The sequence below is a fragment of the Pygocentrus nattereri genome, chromosome 16, assembly GCF_015220715.1.
Source record: "Pygocentrus nattereri isolate fPygNat1 chromosome 16, fPygNat1.pri, whole genome shotgun sequence".
NCBI classification, from domain to species: Eukaryota; Metazoa; Chordata; class Actinopteri; order Characiformes; family Serrasalmidae; genus Pygocentrus; species Pygocentrus nattereri.
Window position 1 is genome coordinate 32,102,109 of NC_051226.1, and position 22,050 is coordinate 32,124,158.

At 42.2% G+C, this 22,050-nt stretch overlaps 1 protein-coding gene across 1 annotated transcript in view; it reads right to left on the reverse strand.

Annotated features, from left to right (window-relative positions):
- The window catches only part of lhfpl2a (LHFPL tetraspan subfamily member 2a), a 75,722-nt gene extending 59,654 nt beyond the window's left edge, over window positions 1-16,068 (reverse strand). Inside the window, exon 1 of the mRNA XM_017683805.2 lies at window positions 16,039-16,068. The gene's annotated coding sequence lies outside the window, so the exon portion shown is untranslated. The remainder of the gene's footprint in view (window positions 1-16,038) is intronic.
- Window positions 16,069-22,050: the final 5,982 nt, after the last annotated feature.

A 22,050-nucleotide genomic window follows, 5' to 3' on the forward strand; every position in this document is an offset into this window, starting at 1 on the left:
CTCCCTCACTCCTTTCCTCAATCATTCACTCCCTCACTCACTCCTTCCCTCACTCACTTCCTCACTCCTTCCCTCATTCATTCACTCCCTCAGTCACTTCCTCAATCCTTCCCTCACTCACTCCCCTCATTCACTCCCTCACTCACTCACTCCCTCGCTCATTCATTCACTCCCTCAGTCACTCCCTCACTCCTTTCCTCAATCATTCACTCCCTCACTCACTCACTCTCTCCCTCTCTCCCTCACTCCTTCTCTCACTCCCCTCAGTCATTCACTCCCTCAGTCATTCACTCAGTCCCCTCACACACTCCCTCACTCACTCACTCAATCACTCCCTGATCCACTCCCTCATGCACTCTCTGATCCACTCCCTCAGTCAGTCAATCCCTGATCCACTCCCTCACTAATTCATAGACTCATTTACACACTCGCTCTATCACTCACTCCCTCTTTCATTTGTTCATTCATCCACTCATTAACAAACTTATCAACTCACTCACATCCTCACTCCTTCACTTACCTCTTCACTTATTCACTCCCACAATCATTCCATCCCTCCCTCAGCTGTAGTTGATATTAGAGCTCTGTAGGCGGCTCATCACAGTCAATCAGAAACCACAGTGATTTCCACAAACTGCAAGGAGGCCCTGACCATCGCCAGTTTATCAGCCCATACACGCCCAGGTGCTTCCAGATGATGGTGGTGGTGATGGTGGTCTCACAATTGAAAGTGTAACAAGCTGCCGTGGTAACAGCAAAAGCCAATAAAAACAAAGAGTGAGTCACTGCTGAGCTGCTGTGTGGAAGCGACGTGGATTTTCCATTAGTGACCACAACACAGTGAGGCCAGCCTGACCGCTGGATGAGAACCAGGGAACAACTAACCACCTTCAGTACAACCAGCAGCAAACAGGCAGAGACACCAGCGGCATCCCTCACACACCTCCATACTACACATACACACTATACACCTCCACACTACACACCTCCATACTACACACCTCCACACTACACATACATACTACACACCTCCACACTACACATACATCCTACACACCTCCATACTACACATACATCCTACACACCTCCATACTACACATACACATTACACACCTCTACACTACACACCTCCATACTACATACCTCCATACTACACACCTCCACATACATACTACATACCTCTACACTACACACCTCCATTCTACACACCTCCATAATATACATACACACTACACACCACTACACTACACATAAAGACTACACACCTCCACACTACACTTGTCCATACTACACATACACACTACACACCTCTACACTACCCACCTCCATACTACACATACATACTACACACTTCCACACTACACACCTCCATGCTACACACCTCTACACTACACACCTCCATACAACTCACCTCCACACTACACATACAGACTACACACCTCCACACTACACACCTCTACACTACCCACCTCCATACTACACATACATACTACACACTTCCATACTACACACCTCCATACTACACATACACATTACACACCTCTACACTACACACCTCCATACTACATACCTCCATACATACTACACACCTCCACACTACACACCTCCATACCATACATTCACACTACACACCACTACACTACACACCTCCATACTACACACCTCCACACTACACATACATACTACACACCTCCACACTACACATACATACTACATACCTCTACATTACACACCTCCATACTACACACCTCCACACTACACATACATACTACACACCTCCACACTACACATACATACTACATACCTCTACATTACACACCTCCACACTACACACCTCCATACTACATACCTCCATACTACACACCTCCACATACATACTACACACCTCTACACTACACACTTCCATACTACACATACACACTACACACCTCCATACTACACATACACACTACACACCTCCATACTACACATACACATTACACACCTCTACACTACACACCTCCATACCTCCATACTACACACCTCCATAATATACATACACACTACACACCACTACACTACACACCTCCACACTACACATACACACTACACACCTCCATACTACACACCTCCATAATATACATACACACTACACACCACTACACTACACATACAGACTACACACCTCCACACTACACTTGTCCATACTACACATACACACTACACACCTCTACACTACCCACCTCCATACTACACATACATACTACACACTTCCACACTACACACCTCCATGCTACACACTTCTACACTACACACCACCATACAACTCACCTCCACACTACACATACAGACTACACACCTCCACACTACACACCTCTACACTTTTCACCTCCATACTTCACATACACACTTCCATACACACACCTCCACACTACACACCTCTACACTACCCACCTCCATACTACACATACATACTACACACTTCCACACTACACACCTCCATGCTACACACCTCTACACTACACACCTCCATACAACTCACTTCCACAATACACATACATACTACACACCTCTACACTACACACCTCCATACTAAACATACACACTTCCATACACAAACCTCCACACTACACACCTCTACACTACACACCTCCACACTACACACCTCCACACTACACACCTCTACGCTACACACCTCCATACTACACATACATACTACACACCTCCACACTACACATACATACTACACACCTCCACACTACACATACATACTATACACCTCCACGCTACACACCTCCATACTACACATACACACTACACACATCCACACTACACACCTCCACACCACACATACATACTACACACCTCCACACTACACATACACAGCTTCATGCTACACACCTCCACACTACACACTTCCACACCTTCACACTACACACTTCCACACCTTCACACTACACATGTATATACTACTGATCACTATGCAGCTTTTGTTGATACTTCAAGGGTTCTTTAGTAAAGACATTGGCTCTACATGGAACCATGAACACACAAAGAGCCATCCACATACTTTTGTGGTTCTAATATTTTGATAATGGTTCTATCCAGCACTAAATCGTCCAAGCCTGGCACTGCAGCAATAGAAGAACTCTTTTTGGTGCTATAGAGAACCAAAGTCAACACACTCTCCACCAGTCTGAAGAACCTTTTCATCACGCAAAGAATTATTTAAGCATGAGTGTTCATGGTTCTAAACAGAACCGTTGTCTTTACTAAAGAACCCTTAAAGAACCCTCTGTGCATCACACTAAACTGTCTAAACAGCACAAGACCATTATTAATACATTCATCAGTATGCATACGATAGATGTAGTATAGGATTAGCACTATGCTAATTGGTGCACACTTAAGCTTAAGCTTCCCTTACTTGTTTAGCCTCATAGATCAGTGTAAAACTAAAAAACCAAACACGTCTTGTCTGATCAAATACATTCAGGTTGGACTGGGGGCTTGGGGGGTGCAGAACCTTTGATCAAAATACTGATGATTTGATGTATGTACCACCAAACAAATCAAAAAGGAAAAGAGCAGGATGCAAAATCCCAGAGGAAAATAAACAGTTAAGCACCACAATCGCGCTTTGGGCCCCTCGTTTGCATACAGCTGTGGGCCGGGGGCCCTCAGGGCCTTTCTACTCCGGCCAATCGGAGGCAGCTTAATGTCTGCTGCCACGGCAACCTGGCCCGAGCGGAGGGGCGCGGAGCATGGTTTATCTCTGGAGCTCCATTGTTCTTCTAACTGACTGCAGCTTTCCATTAAGAAAGCAAGAAGCCCTGCCAAGAAATGACTTGTATTGGACAGCGCATCTGCGCCGCATCCAAGTCGTCGTTTCAGTGCAGCAGTTCTACATCTCAACAAAGACGCTGGGAAACACAGAACACAGAGAACAGAGCATTAAATCTTAACGTTAACGGTGACGAACATGGCTGCAGACTGTAAAAGTGAAGAGATCTTAAACTCTTTAAACACTGCAGCTGGATTTACACTAAGCAGCTTACATGAAGCTACATTTTGAGGAGCATAATGTACAGACCCCCGCAATTCACTTGAAACTCAGCCGCAACCATCTCGACTTCGTGAAACAGGTTTCATGAAATGCTAAGAACACAATCACATCGTTTTACATGACTGATTTCACCAGATCAACAGCCAAAGAAACAAAGCAACAGATGGTTCATTAGACGGCTGTAAAGGAGATCCTCCTGACCAACTCTATGAAAGGTTGGTAGATTTCCATTTTGTCAGCCATGACAACAAACAAACAAACATTTCTCAAAGCTAACATTTCTGCAACCAGCTAACAGCTTGCATTAGCATTTATTCTCCACTATACTGTTATTCTTGTGATCTACATGGATCATTCACTTTCTCCACTCGATGGCCCTGATTTTAGACTGTTGTTTAAACATTCATTTAAACTTCATGTACACAGAACCGAAAGGAGACCAGTATATAGTAAATATGATACAGCAATAGCTGGGACAATTATACAGCCGCAGAAGTAAAGGTAAATAACGTTACAGATGCTTTTAAATAGCAAGAACCTATGACATATTAAAACTCATTTGGGAAACTAGCCGAGTAATCTAATGTGTTGCCTTCTGGTTGCATGAAAGTTTCACCTCATTTCCTCATTTACAACTACAAAACTTACATATTGGAATCAAATCAGACAATAAATTACAAGCATTAAGCATGAAGTTTAACAGGTCTATCACACTCGTTGACTGGGTGGCTCCAACTTCACTTTTGCTGTATTATTTAATAATAATTCATGATATTGCACTGTATTTCACAGTTACTCAATAACAAGCCTTAAACTGTTGGCGCCCGTGAAGATTAAAGGGTTAACCATTAGTAGCTGTCAAAAGCACCCCTTAAAAATCTGCTTAGAGCTGCCAAGCAGTTTTAGAAGCTTCCTTTTGTCAGAAGAAAAGAGCCTGAGACTCAGGGTGGCCTTCCAGAAAGCGCTCTTCAGACAGATTAATAATGCAGGAAAACTGAAAGGGGCCCGAAACACAGCCCTGCTGCACACCCTCCCCAGGGAGCAGCCACGGCTCTCTCAGCAAAGGACAAAAAGCACCGTTAACCGCTCCAGCAGAAGTTGGGGGGTTTAGTCTGGTGGGGGGTGGGCCGGGGGTGGGGTGGAGTAATACACCTCTCCCTGTCAGCTCTGCAAATGTCTTATTCTGCTGGAGGAGCCAGTGGTATTCTACAGGAACACACCTGGCTGTTACTCAGAGAAAAGAGAGGACTGTGAACGTATGGACGACGTATACAATCAGAGACCTGCATTTTCCCCAATTCTCCATAATCCCTGTATTTATCATACACAGCAAACTGTATTTATCTGTGTTAAATAACACAGGCATACATACAAATGTATATGTATGGAGATGGCTTTGATCAGGCAGTGCAGGGGTGGGGTAGCGGGGGGTTGCTAATGTGAAGGGGTAAGAATGTGCTTGATGTAGCACACGAGAGGGGAGAGAAGGTGGAATGCAGGGAAAGAAAAAGAGAAAGAGGGAGATAAAGGTGAAGGAGGAGAGCTGGTAATGGAGGTTTATCCGAGCACCACCTAATCTAATCAGTGTGCATGAGTGGAGTACAGTAGAGCCAACAGTCTAACAGTGCTGGGGGTGGGGTTGGAGGGTAGAAAGATAAAGAGGAAATGGGGTAGAGGGTCAGAGGGAGATAGATAAGGGAGAAAGATGGATGAGAGACCTTCACAAGGAAATACACCAAGCAGCATGAGGCCATTTGAAAACAGGAACCTCATCCACTTGGTAAATTCCCAAAATGCAAAATGGAGAACAAGCTGTCTGATAGTCATTTCAGGGATCTAATAACAGTGGATGCTATACCAATTGAAATTGTTTTTAAGGAGTCATTATAGTTTGTCATTATCTGTTATACAGGTATGCAGATAAGTTGATTAGATTAAGTGACCCTTATTAGTCCCACAACAGGGAAATTGCACCTCCACATTTAACCCATCTGTGAAGTGAAACACCACATGCACACTAGTGAGCACACATTAGGGGAGCAGTGAGCACACTTGCCTGGAGCGGTGGGCAGCTTTATCCACAACGCCTGGGGATACCGCAGTCATATACTGCTCTGGTGATCGAACCAGCGACTTTCCGGTCACAAGTCTGGTTCCCTAACCTCCAGGATATGACTGCCCCCAGATAAATGCAGATAAAGGGGCATGCAAACAGTGCAGAACTTGCTGATTCACCTCTCATGCACTGAGCTGTAGCCTGAGGTAGGTCAGTCCAGTTTATGGACAAAGGAGCAACATCACTGTTATGAGTAAATGAGTTAACGAACAAAAGATAATGTAAGGAAAAGCCAGTTTCTTGGGGTTAGCTGTTAGCCTACCATGAAGACTAGCGGGCTCTCTGTGTGCTCTGCCTATGGCGCTCCTCACTCAGCCAGCTCCTTCAGGCGAGGCCGTGGTCTCGGTCTACAAGCCAAGAGGCTCCACATCTCAGCTGAAACTGAGTGAATGGCTATGATATTTATTAAATTCCAGCAGCGTCTGACCTTCAGAGATTAAAGCTTGAGTGTGAGAGATGAACAAACGACTTACAGACAGAAAACTACATCAGTGTTTAGAGACGCTGCTGAGGGCTTTACACACACTCACCTTTATCTCATTAGGGTTAGAAACAGATACTGTTATCTGACTATAATATTAAGTACTACAATATATTACATTGTACTGTATATTTAAATACTACAAGGGGGCTATGCACCTAAGACTTTCACCCACCTTCGCACCTGTGATGCGACAACAAAAATGATTTGATTAGATTTGATATCTTGTATATTGATCATTTCTGGTTTTACCATCGTACCCAATAAAAACATTTCAGATTTACTTCAGTTGTTAAATACGGTTCTTATTAAAAGTGAAGGGACTTCCAGAATAATATACCATTTCCCATTTGTACATGAAGTTATGGCAATATGGCAGAAACAGCATATCAGGAAAGTTGCTAGGATCCTCACTCTGTCTAAGAAGACTGACCATATCACTCCTGTCCTTCAGAATCTTCACTGGTGACCTGTCACATTCCCTGTTAAGGTTCAGTACAAGGTTCTCCTATTTACATATAAAGCTCTGCATGGCCTGTATCCTCAATACCTGACTGAGCTTCTTTGTCAATATCTCCCACCCTGTAGCCTAAGATTGCATAATTTGGGTCTTCTTCATGTTCTTCAAGGTTTAAACTGACCTCTATGGGTGCCCAATCATTTAGTGTAGTAGCCCCCAAATTATGGGATACTCTCCCCGAGTCTACTCAAGATGCTTCTCTCTCTTTATTTAGATCTCTGTGAAAGACAGACGAGCTTTCATTGTGATATCATTGTTTCATCTGTACTTGAATGATACACCTGTACTGTACATTGTGTTGTGTTATTTCTGTTCAGGTTATTTGACTGTAAAGCATCCCGAAACACAGGAAACGCACTAGAAAATCAAAAGTGATGATTAATAAAGGAATCCTTTGGATCAGGTTACAGTTACAGTCCTGGCAGTTAATCAGTAATAATGCTTTAAGTCTCCTTCTCACCCCTAGAGTGACGCAAGACCATGTGGTGAGCAGCAACTTAAAAACGGCCTTGAAACAGGACCTGAAATCCATCACACACACACAATAACACACGTCACACACTAATGGTGATGCAGACAATGACTCTAACACATGCGCCAACAGTGGCCCAAATGCCCCACACACTCTCAGCTCCCCTCCTCTCCTTCCTCCCTCCGTCTCCGTCCTGCTGTAAGTGAATCCACACTCTAGCGGAGTTTGGCCGGCGGTTCAGGCCTGCGCTGCTGCTTTGAAGCCGGCAGAGGGACGGCTGGTTTTAATTCAATCAAACATGCTCCTTTCGGGAGAATCGAATGGAAAACTCCATCACGTAATGTGACCCAGTTACAGCCACTCGTGTTTCAGCAGAACCGGCCACATCCAGATCCCATCAGCTTCGCCGAAGAGGTTCTGATTTTCGAACACTCGAGCAACTGCTGGACAAAATTCACGCCTGCGTTTCTCCAAAACAGCTCGAAATGCTTGCTGTGATTAGGAGGAGGCGTGTGAGCGAAATGGAAAAAGTACAATATCACAGCACGTAAAGACATTTTCACAATAGAATGCAGTGAATTTTACCCTTCACCACACTAAAACCAGTTAAACAGGACTAATTATGCTCTCTTTGCAATGATATATGTGCAGTTGGTCAGCACTGACAACATTCAGGATATACTCAGAAAAAGTGTATGATAACATAATTTATTGTAAAAAACAGTTACATTTTGTCATATTGCCCAACTCCTAATATGATCACTGAAAGTCAGAGGTGGCCAGTGGTAAATTTGCGCTCCTCCTCTGTACGGGAACATTCCGCATAGAATTAAAAACAGATCCTTTCAGGTCTTAAGTTGCGTTTGAAAATGTTGAAAATATTCAATCTACACAGAACTATGATGCCTTCATAACAGCTACATTCAGTATTAATGCACTGTTATGTCATGGGTGTACTGACAGACAGGACTAGGATCTAAAACTAGGCTGATAAACTAGCCCCTCTGAACTGTGACGCTAACACAACACAGGAAATCCCTTAGAGATGCTAAGAGAAATGAGTATTACTGTTGCTGTGGTAACTGAACGATATATAGCAGTTTAGCTAACATTATAAAGAGGTTTTTGCAATAACACTGCTATTTTATGACGGCTGTTGTCAGAAGAAAACATCTCCATAATGGTAAGTTTATGGTAACAGGAGAAGGAAAAAACTTACTTTACTTTTAATGTAAGTCAATGCAACCAGATATTTTTCCAAGTCATTTTCAGCCATTTCTTTGGGGCCATTCTTCGTGAAATTTACACACAAGTTAAAGGGAAGCAGGCATTTTCAAATTATGTCAAAAACCAAAAAATGACAAAAATGGAGATACAATGGAGATGTCAAGAACAGCCTACTCTAAAGGAATTACATTACTTGGCAAAAGAACTGTTTACTAATCAATAAAACTTAATTTGGGTTTTTTACCATATTTTATGCATTTGCTGGTTTCTAAAAATGATAATCCACTTAACGCTGTAAGTTAAGGTTGCCACTCACATCGTGTAGCCGCCACAAAATCCAGCTGTTTTTAATGTTCAGTTTCTCAGCATATCACTGTTTGCCACTCTGGATTCTGTCATTACCTTATTAATTTAAAGCCATATCGAGACCACAAGAAGCCACAGAAGGTATCATGAGGCTTTACTTTTACATACAGAAAGGAAGCCAGTCTTTTAGATAAAGAGACTAATGCTAATGGTACCGCTGTTAATGTTACTAGCCTAGGCATTTTTCACCTCGTAGTAAAAACCAAATGCCAAGTTGCTTAAAAGCCAGTTTATCTGTGGCACATTTAGAAACAGCACTTTGTTCCGCATTTGCTAGGTGATGCTACGTGACGCTGTACCCAGCGAGCCACGGCCAAGGTTATTTCCAGTAAAGTTCCACTTAGAATATTTTAAGAATGGTAAACAAGTTTAACTCAAAGACACAGTTAGCTTAGCTGGTTAACTAATGTTAGCACCTTACTCTTTTCTGTTAATTTTATCAGTGTAGTCAAGCACTATAGCTCTTAATAAATATGAAGTTCTTGCTCTGAGCTAATTTAGCAAAGGAAAGCTAACAACACAGGCTAATGGGTTAGCTATAGAGCTGGGCAGTATGACAATATACATTGTTATCATGATAAACAAGTGTCAATACAATATGATTTTCTGAGCATATGCTGTATATCATCAGTACTTGAACACGGACCAGCTGAATGTTTCATTATAAAGAGAGCAAAATTAGTCCAGTTTAACAGGATTTAGTGCCAAATATTGAATAAAAATCATTGTTTTCACAGTTTTTGACAGTATTTTTTAAAATGCTGGGTTTTTGTCTGGTTTTTGTCTGAAAAAAAATAAATATTGTGAAAGGCCTTATCATATTTTTGCTATTGTGCCCACCTCTAGTTAGCTAGGTAGCCATTATAGCTTCTTTAGCCAAGGAAAACTACCATTCAAGTTGGGCTAATGGGACATTTTATGCTTGTCTAAGCTGGTCTATGATGGTGTGTGCTGGTCTGTTTCTGGTTTGGCTGGTCACCCCAGTATTCTCATGCTGGTTGACCAGCATACCAGCATCCATACACAATATATGCTGTTTTTTTTCTGGTGACCATTCATGCTGGTCTTAGTTGGTTTTGACTGCACGAAAACAAAAACTTGAACACCTTCTGAATATCCAACTTGACATTATTCAAAGTAATCATTTATTTACTATTTTTTATTTTTTTACCATGTATTGAAAATAATTATCACTACAGTAGCAGTACTCTTAGCATTGGACATCAAAACTTGCACAAGATGCCACTAATGAGGCTGATTTTCTTTCTCCTGGTTACCTTAATGCTCCGAAAACTCTGAACTCAAAACCATATGTTGCCAAGGACCAAAAGTCCAGCTATGAACTGACCTCTTACATTCAATTAGCATTTATCACACCTCTGTCCGTCGTCGTGGCTCGTGGTTCGGGTTTCGGGTACATGGACCTGGCACCCACAGTGGACGGGCTCATATTACTGAAGTCTAATAACTGTATCATGTTGAAATCAGTAGTTCACTTTGTTTTAAAGGGTGACTCTCAGTTCTCCGTTGTGCAGTGACTGCTGTGGAGTTGTGGCTTTGAGATATGGTTCATATTCATCAGAGGGTGTTAAACAGTCACTCAGCTGACAAAAAACTTCAGGCTGTGTGGTCTCAATGCGAAGACCCCCGCAAATCGAAGCTTTTTAAACAGACCTTTCTAGAAATGACCAATTTCAGCTTTGCTGCTCTTGAAATGTCCATAATTTTTGGGCCTCCATGTATTTAGACCACACAGCCGGCAGCTTTTTCAACCGTCACATGTGCAGGAGGAGGAAGCCTGCTCTGAATTTTCCGTCCATTCTTTGAGAGAGGGAAAAAACCAACATGAAAGAGCCTCTCTTTCCGAACTAACGGCTCTCCTACTTGGCGCCCCGTGTGAGGAGAAGAGTTTTTCCCGAGCCAAGCCTGCACTCTCCGCAGCCTGTAATGAGCCGAGCACTTTTTATTCCGGCGTTTTTATGATCCGAGCAGGGAGCTGCTAGAGCCCGCCCAGAACCCATTCGGTGCCGGAGAGTCAGCGGCTGCACCCTGCGGCCAACAGACCATGTTACTCTTTATTCTTAGCTTCCAGAAGAGTTACTGAGCTAAGTGCTGGTGATGTGACCTCAAACAAGGGCCTGTAACCCCTAGCGGTGTAGAGTCGCTATGCTTTCAATCAAATACTTACTGCTTTTTATTCCAAAATATCTGCTGTTCTGCTTACAGACACAAAGGTGGTATGGTGTGAAAGCTCAGAATCTGCTCTTTCCAATGAAAATAGCTTGTCCCAGTGAGCTCTGAGCCAGTACCAATTAAACAGAATGTAAGAAGAGGCCTACACACTGTGCAGAGTTAAAGAACCAGCATCATAAAGAGAAACAGAGGGACAGGCTACAAGGAGGAGACGTGGAAGGCAGCACAGATGACCACAGATGTGACCGTAATTGGGCCTTTGACGCCGGACTCAGGAGACACTGTGGCAGTGAAGGCGGCGACCTCATACAAACAAAGGTGATCAGGTTACGCACAGGCTTCATTCCTCTTTCATTACACAAAGAGCTTTTGCACAATAAGTGCAGCAGCAATAAAAGAGAAGAAAAGCTGAAAGGACGGAATCCGTGGTCACAAGTTCCAGGTCAACAGGGCAACTTAGTGCTGAATCACAGGCCAATCAATAACGTATCCACTGATCTAAGGGACCGGCTTGTTTTCCTCCTCTTCTAAACTTGATGAGAACCAGTCCATCCCAGTCAGATCAAATAGAATCTTTGTTGCTGATAAATTTCTCTCACTGGTCACTTTATCAGAAACCCTTTTACTTACTGGTGTTTAGTTACGTCTGTAGCCCTTATGCTGATGGCGGTTGTGTTAGCCATCCTCTAGTCCTTCATCAGTGGTCAGTTTCTGGATACACTAGCGTGTGTAAAAACCTCAGAAACATTGCTGTGTCCATAACTGGATAACAATGAACTACTGTCTGTAATTGTACGCCTAGTGGACCTATGAGGTAGGCAGCTCATAAAGTGGCCAGTGAGTGGAAGCACAAAGTAGGTGTTTCTAATAAAGTGGCCAGTGAGTGGAAACAAAATGTAGGTGTGTCTAATAAAGTGGCCAGTGCATGGAAGCACAAGGTGGGTGTTTCTAATAAAATGACCAGTGAGTGGAAGCACAAGGTGGGTGTTTCTAATAAAGTGACCAGTGAGTGGAAGCACAAGGTGGGTGTTTCTAATAAAGTGGCCAGTGAGTGGAAGCACAAGGTGGGTATTTCTAATAAAGTGACCAGTGAGTGGAAGCACAAGGTGGGTATTTCTAATTAAGTGGCCAGTGAGTGGAAGCACAAGGTGGGTATTTCTAATAAAGTGACCAGTGAGTGGAAGCACAAGGTGGGCATTTCTAATAAAGTGACCAGTGAGTGGAAGCACAAGGTGGGTGTTTCTAATAAAGTGGCCAGTGAGTGGAAGTACAAGGTGGGTGTTTCTAATAAAGTGACCAGTGAGTGGAAGCACAAGGTGGGTGTTTCTAATAAAGTGGCCAGTGAGTGGAAGCACAAGGTGGGTATTTCTAATAAAGTGGCCAGTGAGTGGAAGCACAAGGTGGGTATTTCTAATAAAGTGACCAGTGAGTGGAAGCACAAGGTGGGCATTTCTAATAAAGTGACCAGTGAGTGGAAGCACAAGGTGGGTGTTTCTAATAAAGTGGCCAGTGAGTGGAAGCACAAGGTGGGTATTTCTAATAAAGTGGCCAGTGAGTGGAAGCACAAGGTGGGTATTTCTAATAAAGTGACCAGTGAGTGGAAGTACAAGGTGGGTGTTTCTAATAAAGTGGCCAGTTAGTTAGTGCAAACAGAAGGCATAGGTAGTAGAGTGGACTGAGTGAGTGTACATGCAGTCGTATAGAGAAACACCTCACCCCGAAGCGTAACACTTTTTCACACAGAAAAAAGTGCTACACCCATTTCCCACGGGGATCTTCCCAATTGCAACTCCTGTGGGCTCTGGTTTCAGGCGCACAGCTTTCTCTACATACAAAGCAAAAGCTTGAGGCCACAACCTAACACAACCTTTTTTCTGTACTCGGCGAGTCAGCCATGGCCTAGCTTTCGTGTGCTCCACCTACAAGAGCTCTGATGGCCGACTGACATATTTACAGCTTGATGACAGACAGGTCCTCAAACCACTTCAAAGCAGCTCCTCTGACGAGGCATTCAGTTTCCAGCCCTTCACGGTGGTGGAAGATCCAAACCCCATAACTCAGCAATAAACACTGCCACAGCAAAAGCATTGCACTGTTCAGATTCATTCACTGACTGTGAGTAAGTGAGTATATTGTCAGCTGTTGTCAGAACAAAACCTTGTAACTTTACAGGAGAAGGAAAAAAACATGCTTTACTTTTAATGTAAGTCATTTGGCAAGTCATTTTGGGTCATTTCTTTTGGTCTATTCATCATGAAATTCACACAGAATGTAAAGGCTGACAAGTATTTACAAATTATATGAAAAACAGAAAAACGACAATGATGGAGATACGAGGTTTTCTTCCAACAACAGCAATATGTAAATCCTCATAGGTGCCCCAAGCTGTTTACTACTTACACAGTGTGGAAGGTCAATGCCATGACCACACAAACATTTTACTCAGGCTGAGGAAAAGCAGAGGAACATTATATGTTTAATATTTAAATATCAACCAGCATTAATGTATTAGAGTAGGCCTTCATCCTCGGGTTTATGATGCTGGTGGTGAAAATGTGCCGCCAAAGCAGATCGACTAGTCAAAAATAATATTTCCAATAAAACTCCAACCCAAAAGATACTGTCACGTATGTAATGCCGCTCCTCCTGAAATACTCTTTCACATATTCTGGGAATGTCCTGAGATCCAAAAGTTTTGGAATGACATGAATTCTGTTTCATCTATTCAAATCTAATACAAAGTACAGTGGTCTTTGCTGGCTTTACCGTAACTAAGAAAACAACCTTAAAGGATGGGATTACACCAGGATTCACATGCAGTCATTCTGGATATCAAACTAATGCCTGGTCCACACTACAAGACTTTAATAATCCTACCTGATGTTGGAAACGTGAGAAACCCACACACAGTGGCATTTTCACCAAGTCATCAAAGTCCCCACACTGAACGATCTGAATGAAACACCACATACTTTCAGATGAAACACACCAACAAGAGTCCCGGAACAATGATTCAGGTTCTCACAACCTCGCGGGATTACTTCCAAATACATTTTATACCAAAGCTGGCCATTTAACTGCATTCAAGCAACTCAGGCCCAGCAGGCCACTGACCTTCAGCACTGCAGCCTCTAATCTCAGCCTAACAGCCCAGACATGCCAAAATAACACACTCCACACACGGCTTACACAGAGGAGCTGCTAACAGCCTGTAATCTACACTTCTAAACGGGGTTCTCTAAGGGTTCTTTACAACAGAGAGAGGTTCTAAGACCCCTGAGTTCTATTTAGAACCATACACATGCTTAAAACGTTCCCTTCATGGTGAAATACTTCTTCAGATTGATGTAGAATGGGTTGTATATGGTTCTATATAGCACTAAAAAGGGTTCTGCTATTGTTACAGACTTGACATCGTAACAATAGTAGAAGGTTCTTTGCATGGTGAAATGACCGAATGGAGAATGTGGTGTCTACATAGTACCTTTCTGAAGAAGCAGTTCACTACACAAAGAACTATGGGTTCTAAATCAAACTAAAACACCCTTGAAGAACCATCTTTTTTCAATCCCCTGAGTTCTAACCATGAGTTCAATGCAGAAGCGGTTCTTTTGCAAAGAAATTGTTCCGTATAGAACCATATGAATCTTTTATATGTTCTCCATCAATCATTTCACCATGCAAAGAACCTCCTTCTATTGTTACAATGTCAAGCTTGTAACAACAGGAGAACCCTTTTTTTGGTGCTTTACAGAACGACATACAACAGATTCTCTATTAACTTGAATAACCAGCTGTCCACAAAATGGTTCTATACAGAAGAACCATTCCCCTTTACTAAAAAAAAAAACCCTTGAAGAACCATCTTTTGTCAATCCCAAGACCTAACCATAAGTTCTGTGTCTGAACTTCGTGCTTAAACGGTTCTTTGCGAAGAAACTGTTCTGTACAGAGCCATATGGAAAACTTTCTCCACCACGCAAAGAACCTTTTTCTGTTGTAACGATGTCAAGCTTGTAACAATAGCAGAACCTTTTTGGTGCTACACAGAACCACATACAACACGTTTTCCATCAATCTGAAGAACTGCTTCACCATGAAATGGTTCTATACAGAACTCATGGCTCTAACTAGAACCAAGTGGACTAGAACCAAGTCCACTTGAAGAACCATCTTTTTAAGTGGCCAGCATGTGTGAACACTTTCTACAGACAGCTGGAAGCCAGAGAGAGCAAGTTAGAGAACTCTGGAATGATCCACTTCTTCTCCAAGCTGGTCTTCATTGACAGAACACCGAGCAGAGCAGAACAGAGCAGAGCTGCGGTAAAGGAACTCCCTAAATCACATTTCGGTTCTCATGCAGAGGATCCTTACAGAACGTTCTACGCTGACAAAGCAAGCCGGCTTCAAGTCCCACAGCTTCTTAGAAGAACTTTTTATTCCACCTTAAATGGTGTAGCAGTTACATTCTGGAGAATGTAACTGCTACACCATTTAAGGTGGAAGGGAAAGTTGTTATCATAAGCCAACTTGAAGCCTCTGCCAGACTTTGTGTGTGTGTGTGTGTGTGTGTGTGTGTGTGTGTGTGTGTGTGTGTGTGTGTGTAGCTCTGACTCACCAACTTTCCCCCTCGTGCAGCTCCTCGATTGTGAGCAGAGCTGAAGTCTCTCAGTCTCCTTCCCCTATTCACACAAGCCCCGCCCACTGTGTTGGGAATGTGTCTTAAAACCACGCCCCCCAATGCTGGGATAGGCTGATAAAGCCCCGCCTACTACTCAGAGACTGGATATAGGGTCACACTTACAGGAAGGCCTATAGGCAAAGAACCCTCCTCACTTCAAAGAGGGATATATGTTTGTATACATTTCTGTTTCAATTCTAATTATTACAAGTTGTGAGAGTTTTTCTTTTATTATGTAACGTCTTCTATGAACCTGTTACACTGTAATATTACTGCAATTCCTAGTTATGTCATTACTCATTGTGCTTTCAGACCACTTCATACCACTCAGTGCCTGCTCTTATGTAAATACAACAAATATGTCTCATACACTATGCAAGTATGCAAATACATACTTTATTTCTACTCTTATACTTAACTTATGTTTATTTTTGTTTATGTTTATATCTATGTTTTATTTTCTGCATAGTCTCTCGCTGCTGTCAGAAGAAAACCTTGTATCTCCATTTTTGTCCTTTTTCAGTTTTTGATGTGATTCGAAAACGCTTGTTGTCCTTTACATTGTGTGCAAATTTGACAGTCAATGGACCAAAAGAAACGGCCCAAAATTACTTGGAAAAATGTCTGGTTCCATTGACTTACATTAAAGGTAAAGTAGGTTTTTTCCTTCTCCTGTAAAGTTACCATTTTGGAGATACGAGGTTTTGTTCTGTGATATGTAAGTTTATGCAAAATTATATGTCTTGGTCCTGAAACACTGTAATTTCCCTTTGGGATCAATAAAGTTCTATCTATCTATCTATTCAACTTTTTGGAGTTTGTGAAAGTTCATAACAGGAAAAACGCTTCCACCCGTTATAATGAACTGTAAAAAAGTTCATACTGGTGAGAGTTGAAATCATACTCCACTATAACTCTTAGTAGGCAAATTTGAATTTTTGCATGTTAAAGCAGCACTCTTGGGCTCCCCCTGCAGTTGTGGAGTGTAATTCACATTTACACCAATGTCGTAAATGCAAATCACGTTTTGAGCGCCCCCTTGTGGACAGCTACACATGTGCATTTGTTGACAATCTGAAGGATACAGAACCGGCAAAGGCAACATCAGAAGGGAGAGAAGTGAAAGAACCAGGGATTGATCAAGGTGACGGTACAGCCGACCGAGGCCGAAAGTCCGAGACAACCCAATTGTCCTCACTCTCTCTGGGTGGGCAGGATGGCCCCCCTGTGTCCCCCACCACTCAGCACGATGCTAGCCAGCGCAGGTGTCTGTTAGCTGAACAGAACTGGCGGTTAGTGTTCTCCTCCATGTGCGTTCAGCTGTCCAATGACTCAGAGGAAGCCTGTGTTTGACTTACTAAGTCATGGCCATGCGTTAATAAGGCGTGGCCACGCATTATTTTTATTTATACAGGATGTCACCAGCGGGACTCCGTACTGTTCCGATAAGAAGGATTAAGAATAAAGCTGAGAAACACAGCTCACTTATTTAGCAAGGCCTATGAGGTATGCAGTGTACAGTATATAGTATATAGAATATAATGTAAAGTACAGTATATGGTTTACAATACATGGTATACAGTATACAGTACATGATACATAGTGAACAGTGTAAAGAATATATAATGCACAGTATACAGTGCGCAATGTGTGGTATTTAGTATACAGTATACAGTATGCAGTATATATTATCTAGTATACAGTAAAAGGATGTGATATACAGTATAATGTATGTAGCATCTCATATACAGTAAGAAGTATGTGGTATACAGTATATAGTATACTGTGTATAGCATACCATATAGAGTATACTGTAAAAAATGATGTGGTATACATTATTTATTTTACAGTATGCAGTAAACAGTATACAGTACATATCATACAGTAAACAGTATAGAATATATAGTATTTAGTATATAACATACACTATATGGTATACAGTATAAAATACAGTATATACTCCACTGTTTCTGTAACTGTGTAGCTGCTTTCAGTGAGCTGAACAGGATGTAGCTGCAAAGTAAGTAATGTTTTGATTGGCAGTTCACTTGTCATTCACAGCAGCAGCGCTCTGTCCAAACTCTACCCACATCTTTCGGATACCGTGACGGAGCGGATCAGTGAAGAGCTCTTAGCTTTTAGAACACAGATACTGTAATGAGCAGCAGGTGCTGTGTGTATGTGTGTGTGTGTGTGTGTGTGTGTGTGTGTGTGTGTATGTGTGTGTTTGATGAGAATCAAAGCAGCTGATGCTGCAGAAATAACTGCAGGTCTCTCTCTTTCTCTCTCTCTCTCTCTCTCTCTCTCTCTCTCTCTCTCTATCCCCTCATATTATAGTCTGGTCACTCTCTCTACTCTCCCTCTCTCTCTCTCTCTCTCTCTCTCTCTCTCTCTGTGTGTTTCATTCTTTCAACACCGACTAGGAGCAGCTGAAGAGTTACAGATCAGACTGTTTCACTTCCAGCAGCTCTCACACACACACCCCACACACACACACATACACTGATGTGGACAGTCCTGGACACAGTAATGCTGGTGCTCAGCTTGCTGACCCCACATTCCTATTATATTAGATGAAGCAGTGACACTGAGCCCCCTCATGACCCTCGCAGTCTGTATGAGATGTTAATCTATTATCTGATCTGTTATTTCAGATGAGCTTTATTTGAATATGTATATCCAAACAACTACATACAGTTTATTCAGAACTCTGTGAAGGGCATATTCACCCTATTTTAACTTTCAAATGTTTTTGGACACAGAACTGCAGTGAATGAAGGAACATGTAAAATATCTGAAGGTTATTAAACATTGAACACAGACTGCAGTCCATCTGTTTCTCTGTGTACTTTGTTACCCCATTCTTCAATGGTCAGGACCCTCACAGGAGCACGTATTATTTGGCACTGACACGGTGGTGGTGTGTTAGTGTGTGTTGCGTTGGTCTGAGTGGATCAGACACAGCAGTGCTGCTGGACTGAGAACCAAAAATATTCAGCCAACAGCGTCCTGCGGACAGCGTCCTGTGACCACTGATGAAGGACTAGAGGATGACCAACACAAACTGTGCAGCAGCAATTGAGCTGTCGTCTCTGACTTTACATCTACAAGGTGGACTGACAAGGTAGGAGTGTCTAATAGAGTGGACAGTGAGTGGACACAGTGTTCAAAAACTCCAGCAGCACTGCTGTGTCTGATCCACTCACACCAGCACAACACACACTAAAACACCAACACCACGTCAGTGTCACTGCAGTGTCTGATCTGTCTTCTCCCCACCCACACTGTTCTAGAATCTTCTCCCTATCCGTACTCTTCTACAATCTTCTTCCTTTCCACGCTATTCTAGATTCTTCTCCTCATCTACACTCTTCTGCAATATTTCCTCCTATAGACACTGTTGTAGAATTTTCTCCCTATACACAATGTTCTAGAGTCTTCTCCCTACCCACACTTTCTAGAGTCTTCTTTCCTACCCACACTGCTCTAGAAAATTCTCCCTGTCCATACTGTTCTAGAAAATTCTCCCTAACCACACTGTTCTAGAATCTTCTCCCTATCCACATTCTTCAAAGATCTTCTCCCTACACCATTCTAGAATCTTCTCCCTATCCACACTGTTCTAGAATCTTCTCCATACCCACATTGTTCTAGAATATTCCTCCTACCCACACTGTTCTAGAATCTTCTTCCTATCCACACTGTTCTATAATGCTCTCCTCATTCATAGTGATCTAGAACTTCTTTCTATTTACTCTGCTCTGGCTCTGATCTTGCTTTTCATTCTGGAGATATGTTAACGCAGCCTGCTGTGTGTGTTTTTGGGGTTTAGAGTCTCAGAGCAGCTCCAGACCGGCTTTCTCACAGATTTGTAAGGTTGAGCTCCTCAGATTTCACGCCGGTGGTCGGGTCGAATGGAGAATGATCCTAATCTGTTTTCACAGATAGCAGGAACGCACACACACCCTTGTTTGGAATACCAGTCTGGAGTAAGACTTATGAGCTTACAGATAGAGTTTCCTGGAGCCGTATCTGCGCAGACGCGACCCATCAGGGCGCACGCGTTCTTCTTTCATCACAGCCGTGATGGCATTCCCCTCAATCCTTCTACAACAACTGCAGAGCATGAGGAAGTCCCAGTCTGGGATTTCTGTCCCGATCCCAATTCGAGTCCTTTAGTAGAGAGAATCAGCGGATTCTGATTCCCAATCTGAGATCAGTATTTCCACAGATACTACACCTTATTATCAGTTAGTGGAATCAGTCCAAATCACAGTCCTTCATTGTGACCGTCTGAACTGCTGCATGTTTTGGTTTGTGAATATTGAACACATACTCTTGTATTTTAAGTCTCCTGAAGTTGGCCTTCTACTCTGTGTTTAATGCCCTCAAAGTGATAAGAAGGCACATATTATGTGTAGCGAGTGGTGGACAGTAACTAAGTAAATGTAATTAGTTTCTGTGCTTAAGTAGTTTTTTTGTGTATCTGTACTTTACTTAAGTATTTCCATTTTGGGCGACTTTTTACTTTCACTCCACTACATTTCAAATTCAAATATATGACTTTTTACTCCACTACATTTTGAGAAATCTGTTGTTTCTTTTGGTTTATGTGTGCTTAAGACATAACATGTTAAAGTGAAAAAAGCATGAAGCAAGAACACCAATCAGGGCACAGCGGTCACTTTGTTCTGAGCTTGTTTTGACCTGTTGGTCATATCGACCCAGTGCAGCACACAGTTCAACATCAGTGCAACAGGCTAAAAATTTGGGAGCACATACGTCACGTAAATGATGAACTAACCTAACTTTGTGCAAATAGAGCACAATATAGAAATATGTCCACATATGCAGTCGTGACTGGCCTGTTTCTTTTTTTCTGAATTCATACAAACACTTTCATTTTATAGTAAATTAGTTTCAGTTAGTTTATGTTTATGAACAGAGGCCTACAGATCAACACAGTAAAGGAAAACTTATTTGTGATCCTGAGTTTAAAGCAAGTTTTTATTCAACTTGTAACTAATTTACAAAGTAATCTTAAACTGAAACTTTGCTTGCTTGTAAAAAGGCTTTTAGAGCCACTTGGTTCTACCTGATGAAAACTGTTTGAGTTTTGCGACTCGCAATCGCATAATTTTAATAGTGCCAGACTAATTAATGACGTTCTATTAAAAGACTGGTTTACCAAGAGAGACACTGGAGGATTTTCACCTAAAATGAGTTCATGAAGCGAGTCTTGTTATAAAAATGATAACAGGACATCAGAGTCATAATTAATCTTTTAGTACTTTTACTTCCGATACTTAAGTAAGAAGGCAAATACTTTAGTACTTTTACTCAAGTTGAGGTCTAGAGTAAGGACTTCTACTTACTGGAGTAACATTTTACCTTGGGTGTCTACTTTAACTCAAGTACATGATTTGTGCACTTCATCCACCTCTGTGTGTAGCTAGTTTAACTCTCTTAGCTAGTTTAAATCTCTTGAAGGCTTATCTGCAGTCAAAACTGTGACATTTTCACTTTAAACTACTTCCACACTACAGATATGTATTATTATTAGTCCTACAAGTGACAGTATTATAGAAAGAATATAAAAAAAGTTATACTTTGAGTATGTAAACAATGTTGAAGTTTCAAACCACTTATTTTTACAGCAGATTAGTACCACCCATTTAGTCTACAGCTGCTTAGCCCCACCCAACCATTTTACATAGTTTATCCCCACCCATTCACCTTACACAGTTTATCCCCACCCATTCAGCATACAGCATGTTAGCCCCACCCATTCAGATTACAGCAAATTAGCCCCACCCATTCAGCCTGCAGCAGATTAGCCACACCCATTCAGCCTACAGCAGTTTAGCCACACCCATTCAGCCTACATCAGATTAACCCCAACCATTCAGCCTACAGCAGTTTAGCCCCACCTTTTAAGCCTACAGCAGT